The sequence below is a fragment of the Elephas maximus genome, chromosome 5 (assembly GCF_024166365.1).
Source record: "Elephas maximus indicus isolate mEleMax1 chromosome 5, mEleMax1 primary haplotype, whole genome shotgun sequence".
Taxonomy (NCBI): domain Eukaryota; kingdom Metazoa; phylum Chordata; class Mammalia; order Proboscidea; family Elephantidae; genus Elephas; species Elephas maximus.
Window position 1 is genome coordinate 31,747,209 of NC_064823.1, and position 16,281 is coordinate 31,763,489.

Below are 16,281 nucleotides of genomic sequence, written 5' to 3' on the forward strand. Positions count from 1 at the left end.
ACAAACTTCTACAATTCTTAGGTGACTATGACTATTTCTTTAAATCAAGTTTTACCTTAAATTTAATTACATATAGTTTTTTTTAGAAATACACACACAATCACACATACACACAGAGCATTTTTCAAACTAAAATTACTTCCCAGCCCAGTTGTCTCCAAAACAAGTTTGTTCTTCATATTTTATTTATCTGCCATGCTTGGATAGAAACAATTAAATGGATGCCATCTAACTTACTACTACCTGTAGTAGGTTGAACCCAAATTCTTTGCCGTCGAGTCAGTTCTAACTCATAACGACTGCATAGAACAAAGTAGAACCACCGAATGGGGTTTCCAAGGCCATAAATCTTCATGGAAGCAGACTACCATGTCTTTCTCTCGTGAAGTGACTGGTGGATTCAAACCACTGACATTCCAGTTAGAAGCTGAACGCTTTAAACCCTGTCCCACCAGTGGCCCCCAAAAGACATCTCCCCCTGAAAATTCAGAATGTGAACTCTTTTGAAATAAGGATTTTTGCAGCTGTAATTAAGTTAAAGATCTCAAGATGAAATCACCTTGGATTTAGGGTAAGCTCTAAATCCAAGGACTAGTGTCTTTATAAAAGAGAGGTGTAGGAATCCAGAAAATCTTTTTTCTCTCCTTGTTGATGACTACAGCTCTTTCAACACAATTCTATAACAACAAATGAACAAAAAATAAACAAAAACAAACAACAACAAAACAAAGTGCCAGATCAGGGAGACTGTGATCGAAAAAGAACTGTTACAGATCTTCACAGATTGGAACATCCTCGCCGAGTGGAATTTAACTGATCAAAAATAAAAATCCGTAGTGGGTCAGTGCAAACCTGTGCTGTATGTATTCTGTTGTTAGTTGTCACAGAGTCAGCTGTGAATCATCGCGATCCCATGTAGGACAGAATAAAATCTTGCTGGGTCCTGCACTGCCTTCACCGTTGTCAGTATGCTCAAGGCCATTGTTGATGCCACTGTGTATTCTGAGTGTGTTCCAAGCCAGGGGACTCATTTCAAAACCCTGGTGGCATAGTGGTTAAAGAGCTATGGCTTCTAACCAAAAGGTCAGCAGCTTGAATTCACCAGGTGCTCCTTGGAAACTCTGTGGAGCAGTTCTACTCTGTCCTATAGGGTCGCTATGAGCCAGAATCAACTTGGCAGCAACGGGTTTAATGGATTATTTTGGATAATATTCTGTTGTGATCCGTGAAGTTACTACATTGGCTAATTATCGGAAGTAGTTCCTTAGGCCTTTCTTCCCAGTCAGTCTTAGTCTGGAAGTTCCACTGAAACCTGTCCAACATGCATGACCCTGCTGGTATCTGAACTACCGATGGTGTAGCTTCCAGTATCAGAGCAACACACAAGCAACCACAGTTCAACAAAATAAGGAAAGCAAAGTTTTAAAGGGAGACAAAATGTAATAGGAAGTAGAAACATTTCAACCTCCTGATCATCACTGAGAGGTAAATTGTTCCTCCTAAAAATATCACAGCTGTTTGGAATGAGTCAATCATGGCTGCATTTTATCATACATTGTGGGAAGTCTTTGGAGGTATACAAAGATGTTATTTGTAGAACATTTCCATATATCACTCTTTTACTTGAAATATCAAAGTTAATATAAATGTGTTTCACCAAAGTGTGTAAAATATGTTCTAGAATATTTTGTAATTTTTTTTCATAATTTTCCCAATATCTTTAGTGACAGCCTTACTGTCATGAGTCTGAGGTCCCTGAGCTTGAAAACAGCAGAAGAAAATTATCTTCAGTGTATAATTTTGTGTCATGGATGTAAGCCTTCGGAAGAATTACATTTTTATTCTTCTACTCTCTGACCTACCTCTTTCTTCAATATCTAAAAATTGGGTTTAAAATTGCCTTCCTTTTCCAGGGTTGACAGATGTGGATTTTTAATGAATATCTTATATTCAGTGCTTAAGATAGAACAAAATGACAAACAAAAACTCACTTAAGAGTAAAACATTGTGTTGCGGTTGGTTCTGTCTCGTAGTGATCCTGTGTACAACAGAATGAAACACTGACTAGTTCTGTGTCACCCTAACAATCATTATGCTGGACTTTGCATTGCAGGCACTATCTCAATTCATCTCTTTGAAGGTCTTCATCTCATTTGTTGGCGCTCTAGTTTACCAAACATGATGTCCTTCAATAGAAACTGATCCCTCCTGATAGTCTGCCCACATTACTTGAGACAAAATCTCACCAGCCTCGCTTCTAAGGAGCATTCTGGCTGTACTTCTTCCAAGACAGATTTGTTCATTCTTCTGGCAGTCCATGGTATATTTAATATTCTTTCTCAACACCATAATCTGAAAGCATCATTTCTTCTTAGGTCTTCCTTATTCATTGTCCAGCTTTTGCGTACATATGAGGCAATTGAAAATACCATGGCTTAGTCAGGCACACCTTAGTCCTCAACGTGACATCTTTGCTTTTGACACTTTAAAGAGGACTTTTCCTGCAGATTTGTCCAAAGCAATATGTCATTTGATTTCTTAATTTCTGCTTCTGTGGGCATTGATTGTGGATCCAAGTAAAATGAAATGCGCGACAACTGCAATTTTTTCTCCATTTTATCATGATGTTGCTAATTGGTCCAGTTGTGAGGATTTTTTCTTTATTTTGAGGTGTAATCCATACAAAAGGCTGTAGTCGTTGATATTCATCAGTAAGTGCTTCAAATCCTCTTCATTTTCAGCAAGCAAGGTTGTGTCATCTGCATACCACAGGTTGTTAATTAATCTTCCTCCAAACCTGATGCCACATTCTTCTTGACATAGTCCAGCTTCTCAGATTATTTGCTCAGCGTACGGATTGAAAACATATGGTGAAAGTATACAACCCTGACACACAACTTTCCTGACTTAAAACCACGTGGTATCCCCTTGTTCTGTTTGATGGGCTGCCTCTTGGTCTATGCACAGGTTTCTGAGCACAGTTAAGTGTTCTGGAATTCCCATTCTTTGCAATGTTATCCATAATTTGTTATAATGCACACAGTTGATTGCCTTTGCATAGTCAGTTAAACGCAGGTAAACATCTCCACTTTCAGCCAAAATCCATCTGACATCAGCAATGATATATCTCGCTCCACATCCTCTGCTGAGCCCAGCTTGAATCTCTGGAAGTTTCCTGTCAATGTACTGCTGCAACCGCTTTTGAATGATCTTCAGCAAAATTTTACTTGCACATGATATTAATGATATTGTTCTGTAATTTCCACATTCTGTTGGATCACCTTTCTTTGAAGTGGGCACAAATGTGGGTCTCTTCCAGTCGGTTGACAAGGCAGCCATCTTCTAAATTTCTTGGCATAAATGAGTGAGCACCTCCAGCACGGTATCCTTATGTTGAGACATCTCTATTGGTATTTCTGGACCCTTCTTTTTCACCAATGCCTTCAGTGCAGCTTGGACTTTTTCCTTCAGTACCGTAGGTTCATGATGATATTCTACCTCCTGAAATGGTTGAACATTGACCAACTATTTTTGGTACACTGACTGGTATATTCCTTCCATTTTCTTTTGATGCTTTCTACATTGTTCAGTTTTTGCCTATAGAATCCTTCAATGTTGCAGCTTGAGGCTTGAATTTTTTCTTCAGTTCTTTCAGCTTGAGAAATGCTGAGAGTTTCTACCTCCAGGTCTTTGCACATATCATTATAATACTTTGCCTTCTTGAGCTGCCCTTTGAAATCTTTTGTTCAACTCTTTTACTTCATCATTTCTTCCATTCACTTTAGCTGCTCTATGTTCAAGGACAAGTTTCAGAGTCTCTTCTGACATCCATTCTGTTTTTTTCTTTCTTTCCTGTCTTTTCAATAACCTTTTGCTTTCTTCATGTATACTGTCCTTGATGTCATCCTATAACTCATCTGGTCTTTGGTCATTAGTATAAATGTTAAGCTTTTAAATGAAACACTTGTTACCATTTTTTAATGTTTTAGGTAACAATCTGGTTGTATTAATACTTAGAAATTAACGTAGGAAAACTGATTATTGTTTAAAAAATTCTAAAATCTTAAAGTAAATGGCAATGTTGGAGCTAAGGAAAAACCAAAAACAAAAAAATGCCCAAAACAAGGAATTGTAGAGGGGCGAAATTTACAAAGATTGCAAGGGTCTTATGTTTTTTGTTTAATCTTTAAATCTAAGAAACATACTTTTCCAGCATTCTATTTATAATTGCTCAAGATTTTAATTTTTTTTTCTTTCTATAAGCCCATAGTCAAAGGTTAGTCTGGTCATAACCACTTAGACAATCTTTGATATCTTTTTGTTTTTCCATTTTTTTTGATGATTTTAACGAATACCTCATACTTAGGATTGATGTAAATTTTTGCCAAGCATGGTTTCTAGAAACCCTGAAGTCAGTGCCACTGGGTTTGGTCACTTGGTGATGATGTAAATGGACTTCTAATAATATACCTCATTGTTTTAAATAGTTGATAGAGCTATGTTATAAAATAACAGCAACTAAAGTTTTTGACATTTATATAACATCTTCTCTTCAAGAAGTTTCTATTAGACATGTTATTCTTTCCAGAATTTATTGTTTTTATATTGCTAAAATTTTGTTTACTCAGATGACACAAATGAAGTTTAAAAAGAGTAATTTTCTTTAATCCATGTCAGTTTCTTTCCCTGACTGAAAGCATAAAAAATAGAATGTCTAAATTAATGAAAACAAATAATTAAGTGTATTTTTTCACAAGTGTATTGCTTGTTTTAATTATCAACACATTTAAACCACAATAAATATCCATGTCTTTTAATTCCTTAGATATCAATAGTCAAACATTAATCTTTTAGGTGTTCTATTTTCCCATTTCTGATTCTTAAGTATTAGCTATTTTTTTATTTATAGAGTGTTAATGCACAAACCTTTAGTAAACTTCTCTATGATTTACAACGTATTCGTATACCCATGTAATTGCCATTCAGAGAAGACACAGGAAAATTTTCTTCACCTCAGAAAGTTCCAGTGTACACTTTCTCATCACCTTTACTGTTCCTAAAATTAATCACTATTCTGACTTATGCTACCATAAATTAGCTTTGTCTGCTTTGCATTTTATATAAATGGAATTGTATAGTATATATTAGTTTTTGTTTGGCTTCTTTTGCTCAAGGTGTTTTGAGATTCATCAATGTCGTTGCACGTAATAGTAGTTTGTTCATTTCATTGATGGTGATGTTTCTTTATGTGAATATACTATGTTATTTATTCTCTCGATGGACTTTTTAGTTAATTTTTGGACATAATGTAAGGACACTATAAATATTCTTGTACAACTAATTTTTTAGATAAATGCATTCATTTCCATTGTTTTTTTTATATATCTAGCAGTGAAACAGCAAGGTTAAAGTTAGAGGTATGTTTAACTTTAGTAGAAATGCCTATTTCTCAAATAACTCATTATTTTATACTTCCATCGGAATGAATGTGAGTTTCATATGCTTCCTATTCTCACCAACACTTGATATTGTCAATTTTTTATTTTATCTAATCTGGTAGGTATATAATGCTTTTTCGTTGTTATTTTAATTTGTATTTTCATGATGAATAATACTGCTGAGCATATTTACATATGCTTATTGCACATGTATATGGGAAACCCTGGTGGCATAGTGGTTAAGTGCTACAGCTGCCAAACAAAAGGTCAGCAGTTCAAATCCACCAGGCGCTCCTTGGAAACTCTATGGGACAGTTCTACTCTGTCATATAGGATCTCCATGAGTCAGAATCGACTTGACAGCAACGTTTTTTTTGTTTGTTTGTTTCATATATGAATATCTTCATTTTTGTCATTCCCTTTCAAATCTTTGACCATTTTTTTGAATTGAGTTGTTGTGTTCTTATTTACTTCCAGAAGTTATTTTTCTTTTCTGAATTTGAATGTTGATTAGGCATATGTATTCAAAATCTTTTCCTTCAGTCTCTGGCTTGCCTTTTCACTTTTTTAATATTGTCGTTTTTTTTTTTAATTGTACTTTAGGCGAAAGTTTATAGTTCAAGTTAGTTTCTCGTTCAGAAATTTCTACACATATTGTTTTGTGACATTGGTTGCAATCCCCACAACGTTACAACACTCTCACCCTTTTGACATTGGGTTCCCTGTGTCCATTCATTCAGTTCTGGTCCCTTCCTGTCTTCTTGTCTTGCTGTTTGACAGGAGTTGTCCATGTAGTCTCATACATTTGATCGAACTGAGAAGCACATTCCTCACTTGTGTTATTGTTTGTTTTATGGGCCTGTCTAATCTTTGTCTGAAAAGTGGGCTTTGGGAGACGGTTCAGTTCTGAGTTAGCAGACTGTCCAGCGGCCATAGTCTCAGGGTTTCCTTCAGTCTCTGGTAAACCTGGTCTTTTTTTCATAAATTTTAATTTTGTTCTACGTTTTTCTCCCGCTTTGTCCAGGACTCTCTCTTGTGATCCCTGTCAGAGTGGTAGGTGGTGGTAACCTGGCATCATCTAGTTCTTCTGGGCTCAGGTTGGTGAAGGCTCTGGTTCATGGGTCCTTTAGTCATTTGGGCTAATAGTTTCTTTGTTTCTTTGGTTTTCTTCATTCTCCTTTGCTCCCGATGGGGTGGGACCAGTAGATGTATTTTAGATTGCCACTCACAAGCTTTTAAGATCCCAGATGCTGCTCACCGCAGTAGGATGTAGAACATTTTTTTTATGAACTATGTTATGCCAATTCACCTAGATGTCCTCCGAGACTATGGTACCCAACCCCCATGCCCAGCAACTAGGTCCCTTAAGTCATTTGGATATGTCTAGGAATCTTCTATGCCTTTGCTTTGGTCAAGTTATGCTGACTTCCCCTATATTGTGTATTGTGTTTCCTTTCACCAAATTTGGTTCTTGTCTGCCATCTAGTTAGTGATTTCATCCCCTTCCCTCCCCACCCTTGTAACCATCTGTGTGTTTTTTTTTTTCTGAGATCTTATAATAGTGGTCTCATACAATATTTGTCCTCTTGTGACTGACTTATTTCACTCAGCATAATGCTCACCAGGTTCATCCATGTTGTGAGGTGTTTCCTGGATTCTTCATTGTTCTTTATCTTTTTGTAGTATTCCATTGTGTAAATGTAACATAATTTGTTTATCTATTCATCTAATGATGAGCATTTAGGTTGTTTCTATATTTTTACTATTATGAATAGTGCTGCAAAAAACAATGGCGTTCATGGGTGTGATGATTCTTATTTCTCTAGGGTATATTCCTGAGAGTCATATATTCCTTACAGTCATATTCCTAAGAGTCATATTCCTAAGAGTGATATATTCTTAAGAGTCATAGGGCATATTCCTAAGACTCATAGCTACCTTATAGGACAGAGTAGAACTGTCCCATAGAGTTTCCAAGGAGCACCTGGTGGATTTGAACTGCAGACCTCTAGGTTAGCAGCTGAAGCATTTCACCACTACGCCTCCAGGGTTTCCTATATTCCTAAGAGTAGCATTGCTGGATAGTATAGTATTTCTATTTCTAGTTTTTTAAGGAAGCACCATATTGTTTTCCAAAGTGGTTTGACTATTTTACATTCCCACCAGAACAAGAGTTCCAATCTCCCTCCAACCTCTCTAATATGTGTTATCTTCTGTGTTTTTTTTTTTTTTTTGGGTGGTGGGGGATTAGTGCCAGTATAGTCAAGTTGAGATGGTATCACATTGTAGTTTTGATTCCATTTCTCTAGTGGCTAAAGATCACCAGTATTTCCTCATGTGTCTGTTAGCTACCTGAATGTCTTCTTTGGTGAAGTGTCTGTTCACATAGCCTTTGCTCATTTTTTAATTGGATTATTTGCCTTCTTGTTGTTGAGGTGTTGAAGCATTTTGTAGATCTTAGAGAATAGACCCCGGTCGACTATGCCAGAGCCAGAATTTTTTCCCAGTCTGTAAGTTCTTTTTTTACTCTTTTGATGAACGTAAGTGTTTAATTTTTAGGAACTCCCAGTTACCTAGTTTCTCTGGTTGTTTGTGCATTGTTAATTATCATTTGTATACTATTCATGCCATGTATTAGGGCCCCTAGCATTGTCTTTATTTTTTATTCCATGATCTTTATTATTTTAGGTTTCGTATTTAGGTCTTTGACCCATTTTGAGTTACTTTTTGTGTATGGTGTGAGGTCTGGAGCTTGTTTCATTTTTTTACAGATGGGCATTTGGTTATGCCAACACCATTTGTTAAAGAGACTCTCTTTTCTCTATTTAACGGACTTTGTTCCTTTGTCAAATATCAATTGCTTAGAGATGGATGTATTTACATCTGGGTTCTCAATTCTGTTCTATTGGTCTATGTGTCTGTTGTACCAAGTGCCAGGCTGTTTTGACTACCATGGCTGTATAATAGGTTCTGAGATCAGGTAGTGTGATGCCTCCCATTTTGTTCTTCTTCTTCAATAATTCTTTACTTATCCTGGGCCTTCCCTTTCCATATAAACTTGGTGATTTGTTTCTCCATCTAATTAAAGAATATTGTTGGAATTTGGATTGGGATTGCATTGCATCTGTAGATCGCTTTGGGTAGAATCGACATTTTCACAATGTTGAATCTTCCTACCTATGACCATGGTATGTTTTTTAAAAATTTTTGTAGGTCTCTTTTGGTTTCTTGCAGTTGTGTTTTGTTCTTTTCTTTGTATAGGTCTTTTATGTCCCTGGTTAGATTTATTCCTAAGTGTTTTATCTTCTTGGAGGAAATTGTAAATGGTATTGATTTGCTGATTTCCTTTTTAAAGTTCTCTTCATTGGAGTAGAGGAGCTCAACTGATTTTTGTATGTTGATTTTGTTACTTTGCTGAATTTTTCTGTTAGTTCCAGTAGCTTTCTCAGGGATTCTTTGGGGTTTTCTGTGTGTAAGATCATATCACCTGTGAATAGGGATACATTTACTTCTTCCTTACCAATTTGGATGCCCTTTATTTCTTTTTCTTTCCTTATTGCCCAGGCTAGGACCTCCAATAAGAGTGTTGAATAAGAGTGATGATAAAGGACATGCTTGCCTGGTTTCCATTGTCATGGGGTATGCTTTCAGTCTCTCTCCTTTAGAATGATGTTGGTTGTTGGCTTTGTATAAATGTCCTTATTATGTTGGGGAATTTCCTTTCTATTCCTATTTTGCTGAGAGTTTTTATCGGGAATGGGTATTGGACTTTGTCAAATGCCTTTCCTGCATCAATTGAGATGCTCATGTGATTCTTTTATTTATGTGGTAGATTACATTGATTGATTTTCTAATGTGGCCCATCCCTGCATACCTGGTATGAATCCCACTTGGTTGTGATTTTTTTGATATACTGTAGAATTTTATTGGCTAAAGTTTTGTTGAGGTTTTTTTTTTAATTGTGCTTTAGGTGAAAGTTTACAGAGAAAATTAGTTTCTCATTGAACAAATAATATGCAAATTTTGTTTCTGTTCACCCTGGTTTCCTGTCCCCTCCTCCTTCTTGTCCTTGACCCTGGACTGCTGTACCCATGTCTCATATACATGTGACTTAGGCTGGATTCTTCAGAGAAGCAAAACTAGTAAAGCCTATTTTATGTATATATGTGTATATATATATATATGTATTTATATTAAATAAACAGCTCACACAATTGTAGAGGCTGAAACTTCCCAAGTCCGAGGGTGGATCAGGATAGAGGCTTTTCCTGATTCCCATAGCTGCAGGGACTGGCAAAACGAAGACCGGCGGGTCGGAGAGCAGGGCTCTTGCTCACAGGCTGTGAAGGTCAATGAATCCCAAGATTGGCAGGCAAGACCCCAAGGCTTTTCCTGATTCACATAGCTGCAAGGGACGGTGAACCCAAGATCAGCAGGGTGGAAAACAGGACTGTTGCTCACAACCTGTGAAGACTGTTGAATCTCAAGATAGGCAGGTATACTGCTAGCTCAAGTCCCAAGAACTGGAGGTCAGACAAACAAGATGCGGCTGCAGGATCCAGAGAGGGAAAAAGCCAGAAAATCCACTTATATTCTGATGTAGGCTACATGCCCAAGGAAACTCACGGCCTATCCCATGATGGGGGTGATCACATACAAACACTGAGAACCATGGCCCAGCCAAGCTGACACACAATCTTAACCATCACAACATGGTGAAAATATGTGTGTTGTTGTTTGCTTTTTAGGTCTGTCTAATCTTGGTTTTAATCTTTGGATGGAGGGTGAACCTCAGGATTGACTTCAGTACTGGGTTAAAAGAATGTCCAGGGACCATATTCTGGGGATTCCTTCAGTATCTATTAATAGACCAGTAAGTCTGGTCTTTTTTTGTGAGTTACAATTTTGTTTTACATTTTTCTCCAGCTCTGTCAGGGAACCTCTATTGTGATCCCTCTTAAAGCAATCAGTGGTGGTAACCGGGCACATCTAGTTGTGCTGGACTCGGACTGGTGGAGGCTGTGGTAGTTGTGGTCAGTTAGTCCTTTGGACTAATCTTTTCCTTGTGTCTTTAGTTTTCTTCGTTCTGCCTTGTTCCTGAAGGGGTGAGGCCCGTGGAGTATCTTAGATGGCAGCTTACAGGCTTTTAATACCCCAGATGCTACTCACCAACGTAGAATGTAGAAATTTTCTTTATAAATTATGTTATTCCAGTTGATCTAAATGTCCCTGGAGACATGGTCCCCAGCCCTCAGCCCAGTAACTCAGTCCCTTAGGGAATTTGAATGTGTCTATAAATCTTCCGCGACTTTGCTTTCATCAAGCTGTGCTGACTTTCCCCAGTATTGTGTACTGTCTTACCCTTCACCTAAGTTACGATTTATCTATTGTCTAGTTAGTGTGTTTCCCTCCCATCCCTCCTTTCCCTTGTAACCAAGAAAGATTGTTTCTGTGTTTAAACCTTTCATGAGTTTTTATAATAGTGGTCTCATACAGTATGTATCGTTTTGTGATTGACTAATTGATCTCAGCATAGTGCCCTCCAGATTCACCCATGTTGTGAGATGTTTCACAGATTCATCCTTGTTCTTTATCTTTGCATAGCATTCCATTCCATATATGTACCGTAGTTTGTTTATCCATTCATCTGTTGATGACAGTCTAGGTTCTTTCCAACTTTTTGCTGTTATTAATTATGCTGCAAGGAACATGAGTGTGCATATGTCTGTTCATGTGACGGCTCTTATTTCTCTAGGATATATTTCTAGGAATGGGATTGCGGGATCATATGGTATTTCTATTTTTAGCTTTTTAAGGAAGTACCATGTCATTTTCCAAAATGGTTCTACCATTTTGCATTTCCACCAGCAGTGCATAAGAGTTCAAATCTCTCCACAGCTTCTCCAACATTTATTTATTTATTTAAATTAGTGCCAGTAATATCAGGGTGAGATGGTATCTCATTGTAGTTTTGACCTGCATTTCTCTAATGGCTAGCGATTGTGTCTGCTAGCCTCCTGAATATCTTCTTTGGTGAGGTGTCTGTTCATATTCTTTGCCCATTTGTTAATTGGATTGTCTTTTTGTTGTAGAGTTGTTGGATTTTCCCATAGATTTTAGAGATTATACCTTTGCCAGATATATCATAGCCCAGAGTTTTTTTTTTTTTTTTCAGTCTGTAGTTTCTATTTTTTACTCTTTCACTGAACTCTTTTGATGTTTTGTTGAGAATTTTTGCTTCTCTGTTCATGAGGGATATTGGTCTGTAGTTTTCTTTTTGTTTTGTGGTATCTTTGCCTGGCTTTGGTATCAGGCTTATGCTGGTTTCATAGAATGAATATGGGAGTATTCCTTCCTTTTCTATACTTGAGATAGTTTGAGTAGTATTGATGTGAGGTCTTCTCTGAAAGTTTGGTAGAATTCTCCAGTGAAGCCATCCGAGTCAGAGCTTTTTTGGGGGGTGAATTTTTTATTACTTTGTCAATCGGGTCTGTTTAGTTTTTCCACCTCAGTTTGTGTTAGTTTAGGTAGGTAGTGTGTTTCTAGAAATTTGCCCATTTCCTCTAGGTATTCAAATTTGTGGGAGTACAATTTTCATAATATTCTGTTATGATTCTTTTTGTTTCATTTGGGCCTATTGTGATATCACCCGTCTCATTTCTCATTTGGGTTATTTGCTTCATCTTGTGTTTTTCTTTTGTCAGTGTGGCCAGTGGTTTGTCAATTTTGTTGACGTTTTCAAACAACCAACTTTTGGTTTTGTTGATTCTTTCTGTTGTTTTTCTGTTCTCTATTTCATCTATTTCTGCTGTAATCTTTATTTTTTCCTTTCTCCTGCTGCCGGTGTGGGTTTCTTTTGCTGTTTTCTTTCTATCTGTTCGAGTTGTAGAGTTAATATTTTAATTTTGGCCAATTCTTCTTTTTTATATGTGGATTTATTGCTGTAAATTGACCTCTAAGCACTGCTTTTGCTTTATCCCAAAGGTTTTTGTAAGATGTGTTTTATTCTCATTTAATTCTTTGAATATTTTAATTCCATTCTTGAGTTCTTCTATTACCCAGTAGTTTTTAAGCAAGGTGTTGTTCAATTTCCATGTATTTGACTTTTTCCCTTCCTATTTCTGTTACAATTTCTGCTTTTATGGCATTTTGATCAAAGAAAATGCAATATATTATTTCTATGTTTTGGATATTGTTGAGGCTTGCTTCTGGTCTAAAATGTTGTCTATTCTAGAGAAAGTTCCATGTGCATTGGAAAAGAATGTATACACTGCTGGTGTTGGGTGTAATGTTCTATGTATGAGATCAAGTTGGTTGATTGTGGCATTTAGATCTTCTGCATCTTCATTGATTTTCTTTCTAGATGCTCTGTCCTTGACTGAAAGTGGTGTTTGGAAAACTACTATTATCGTGGAACTGTTTCTCTTTTCAACGCCCTTATGGTTTGTTTTACGTATTTTGGGGTCCTGTCAATGGGTGTGTATATATTTGTTACAGTTATGACCTCCTGGTGTTTTGACTCTTTAATCATTACATAGTTATCCTTCCTTATCCTTTACAGTGGACTTTGCTTTAAAGTCTACTTTACCGAAGATTAATATTGTCACTCTTGCTCTTTTTTCGGTATTGTTTTCTTGATACATTTTCTTCCATCCTTTGAGTTTTAGTTGGTTTATGTCTTTGTGTCTGAGGTGTGTCCTTGTAAGCAGCATATAAATGGACCATGTTTTTTTTAATCCATTCTGCCAGCCTCTGTCTCTTTACAGGTGCGTTTAGGCCATTTGCATTCAGAGTAATTATTGAAAGGTACCAGTTTACTGCTGTCATTTTATTGTTGTTATTTATTTATTTTTTTTGTGATGTTGACAGCTTCTTTGATTCCCTTAATTTTCTGTGCTGAATTCTTTTTGTTTATGGATTTTCTTTTTCATTTCTTTCATTATTGTTGATTTTGTTTGATGAGTTTTTATGTTTTTCTTCCCCTTTATTTTGATGGGTAGTTTCGTTAGTTTTGTTTGTGGTTACTTTGAAATTTACCTTTATTTTTCTAAGTTTAATATCACTTTGATTTCCTCTCCATATAGAAGTTCTATGACTACATTGTTTATTTCCTCTTTTCTGTTTTGATGTTGTCATCATTTTCATATTGACACCTCTGGTTCCCTACTTCCAGTCTTTTAGCTTTGTTTTATTTTTGAGAATTCCCTATCTGGGTTGGCATCTGGTTGATCTGCGTGTGTCCTAGTCTTGGACTATTATCTGATGTTGGTTCTCTAACCAGGGAACTTCCTTTAATATTTCTTGTAATTTTATTCTGGTTTTTACAAATTTCCTTAATTTCTGTTTATCTGGAAATTACCCAGTTTCACCATTGCATTTGACAGACAATTTTGCCAGATATATAATTCTTGGCTGGCACTTTTTTTTTCCTTAAGGCTTTGTATATGTCACCCCGTTGCCTTCTTGCCTGTATGGTTTCTGCTGAATAATTAGAACTGAGTCTTACTGTTCTCCTTTGGAAGTGACTTTTCGTTTAACCCTAGCCACTCTCAGGATTCTTTCTTTGTCCTTCATTTTGGCAAATTTGATTATGATATGGTCTTTTGGAGTCTCTCCTGTATGAGGTTCATTGAACTTCTTGGATAGATATCTTTCATGATATTAGGGAAGTTTTGTGCCAGCAAATCATCAACAGTATCTCCCCCTCCCCTGTTTCAGAAATCCAATCATTCATAGGTTTTCCCTCCTGATAGTATCCCACATAATTCTTAGGTGTTCTTGATTTTTCTTCATTCTTTTTTTTCTGGTTTCTCTTCAAATAAATTATTGTCAAGGGATATGTCTTCAATCTCACTAATTCTACCTTTCATTGTCTCACTTCTGGTCTTATGACCTTCTATTGAATTGTCTCATTCTGAAATTTTATTTTTAATCCTTTGGATTTCTAGTTGCTGTTTTTGTATAGTTTCTAGTAGCCTGTTTATTCTGTCATTTTATTCTTATATTGTGTTCCTGAATTCTTCTATTGCTTTGTCTGTGTGTCCCTTGGCTTTGTCTGCATTTTCCCTGATTTTCTTCTTGATCTCTTGTAAAGCTCTATATATTAGTCTTTTAATTCTTTATCAAGTAGTTCCATTGCCTTACCTTCTTCTGGAAGTGTTTCTGATTCTTCATTTTGGTCACTTGCTGGAACTATCTTGACATGCTTATTTATGTGATTTGATATTGAGTGCTGTCTCCGAGGCATCAAGAAGTTATTATATTTATTTATTTATTGTATATTTGTTTACTGTGTCCTTAATTTTTATTTTATTTTGTTTTGATATATCCAAGTAGGTTGGGCATGTGTACTACTCTGGTCATTAATCTGGCCACACCGAAGCTCTCATCTCCTGTCTCCAGGTGGGTGGAGCAGCTACTAATCTTGTGAGCCCAGAATCTGTTCACTGTTTTTGTGGGACTGCTGAGGATGTAGTTGGCATTAATGGTGAGGTAATGTATCTGTCCTGCTGGTCTCCTGGCCTTGAGTGCAGGGGTTTCTCTCCCTGGTTGCTGAGTTGGGTTTTGTGTGTGTGCTCCACCACTTGTTGGATGGCCTGGGCAAAGGTGCCTAGGTTGTCAGTCACTGAGTATGTAGTGTGAAGACTCTCACCTACGATCCTGGGCAGGCAGAGCTGCATGGGGGCTGTTCAGGAAGGCACAGGTCTCTGGTTGCAGTGGGGGCGATGTGGCGGGGGGGGCAAGGCGGGGGGCTGTTGGCTGTCCTCAGGTGCCTGGATGGAGGATGTGCCCCCATCTGCTACAGTGTGTAGTTGGGAGTAGTCCAGCCAGTCTTTGGATGGCCAGTGCTATTGGTTGCAGGGATTGGGAGGTGCCACTGGTTCTCAGCCTCCTACTGTGGATAGTTGGATGGAGTCAGTGGTACTGCTGGCCCTCAGGCCCCCAGTCTGGGTGGTTAAGGCCCCTTCTTAGGGGGTGAGCAGTGTTAAATTCCACAGATCTGCAGCTCCTGCTTAGCTGTTGCAGGTGAAAATGGGCTTCAGGTGGGAAACCTGGCCCTTTGACCTAATGAGGATATGCAGTGTCAGGTCAGCCAGCAAGGCACTGGTGCAGGTGATTGGCAGGGGTGAAGGGTGCTGTAAATCCATGGACTCCCTGTGCTAGTGGCTGGGCTAAGGGACAGGCACCTCAAATGGGACAAAGAGCTACAGACTTAGGGAGTGGGGTGGTGTCAAATGTCACAGACCTGTAGCTCCCACTTGGCTGCTGCCTATGAAAATGGGTTTCAGCTGGGAAACCTATCTGCTTTATTCTAATGAGGATGTGCTGTGTTGGGTCAACCAGCAAGGCACTGGTGTGGGTGATAGGCTAGGGTGAAGGTCACTGCAAGTCCATGGACCCCTTTTGCCAGTGGGTGGGTGAAAGGGTGGGTGCCTCTGGACCAGGGCCATGAGTTCCCAGCTCAGGGGGGTGGTGGTGTTGAATGCTCCTGGACTGGTGTCAGAGTGGGGAGGCAGATGGATGAGGGTGAGGCAGCTGCTTGCCCATGGAGCTCTGTTGCGGGGGCGCTGTGGTGTGCGTGATGGGTTGCGAGCATGCACTTAACTTTTGCACGTCTGGTATCACTCCTATTTGATTCTGGAGGTGTGCGCGGAGTTGCTCCTGCTTAGCTACACCAAATGGGTTGGGTTTGGTTCGGAATGCTACTGCTTGTCTCAATATTTCCACAGTGTGCAAGTTTGGCTGGCAGGTAGCCAGCAATCAGTCAATCCAGGGATTAATAATTCCTCATTCCTGTTGTTTTTTAATTCTCTTTCCATTCACCTGTGGCTCAGTCCAGTTC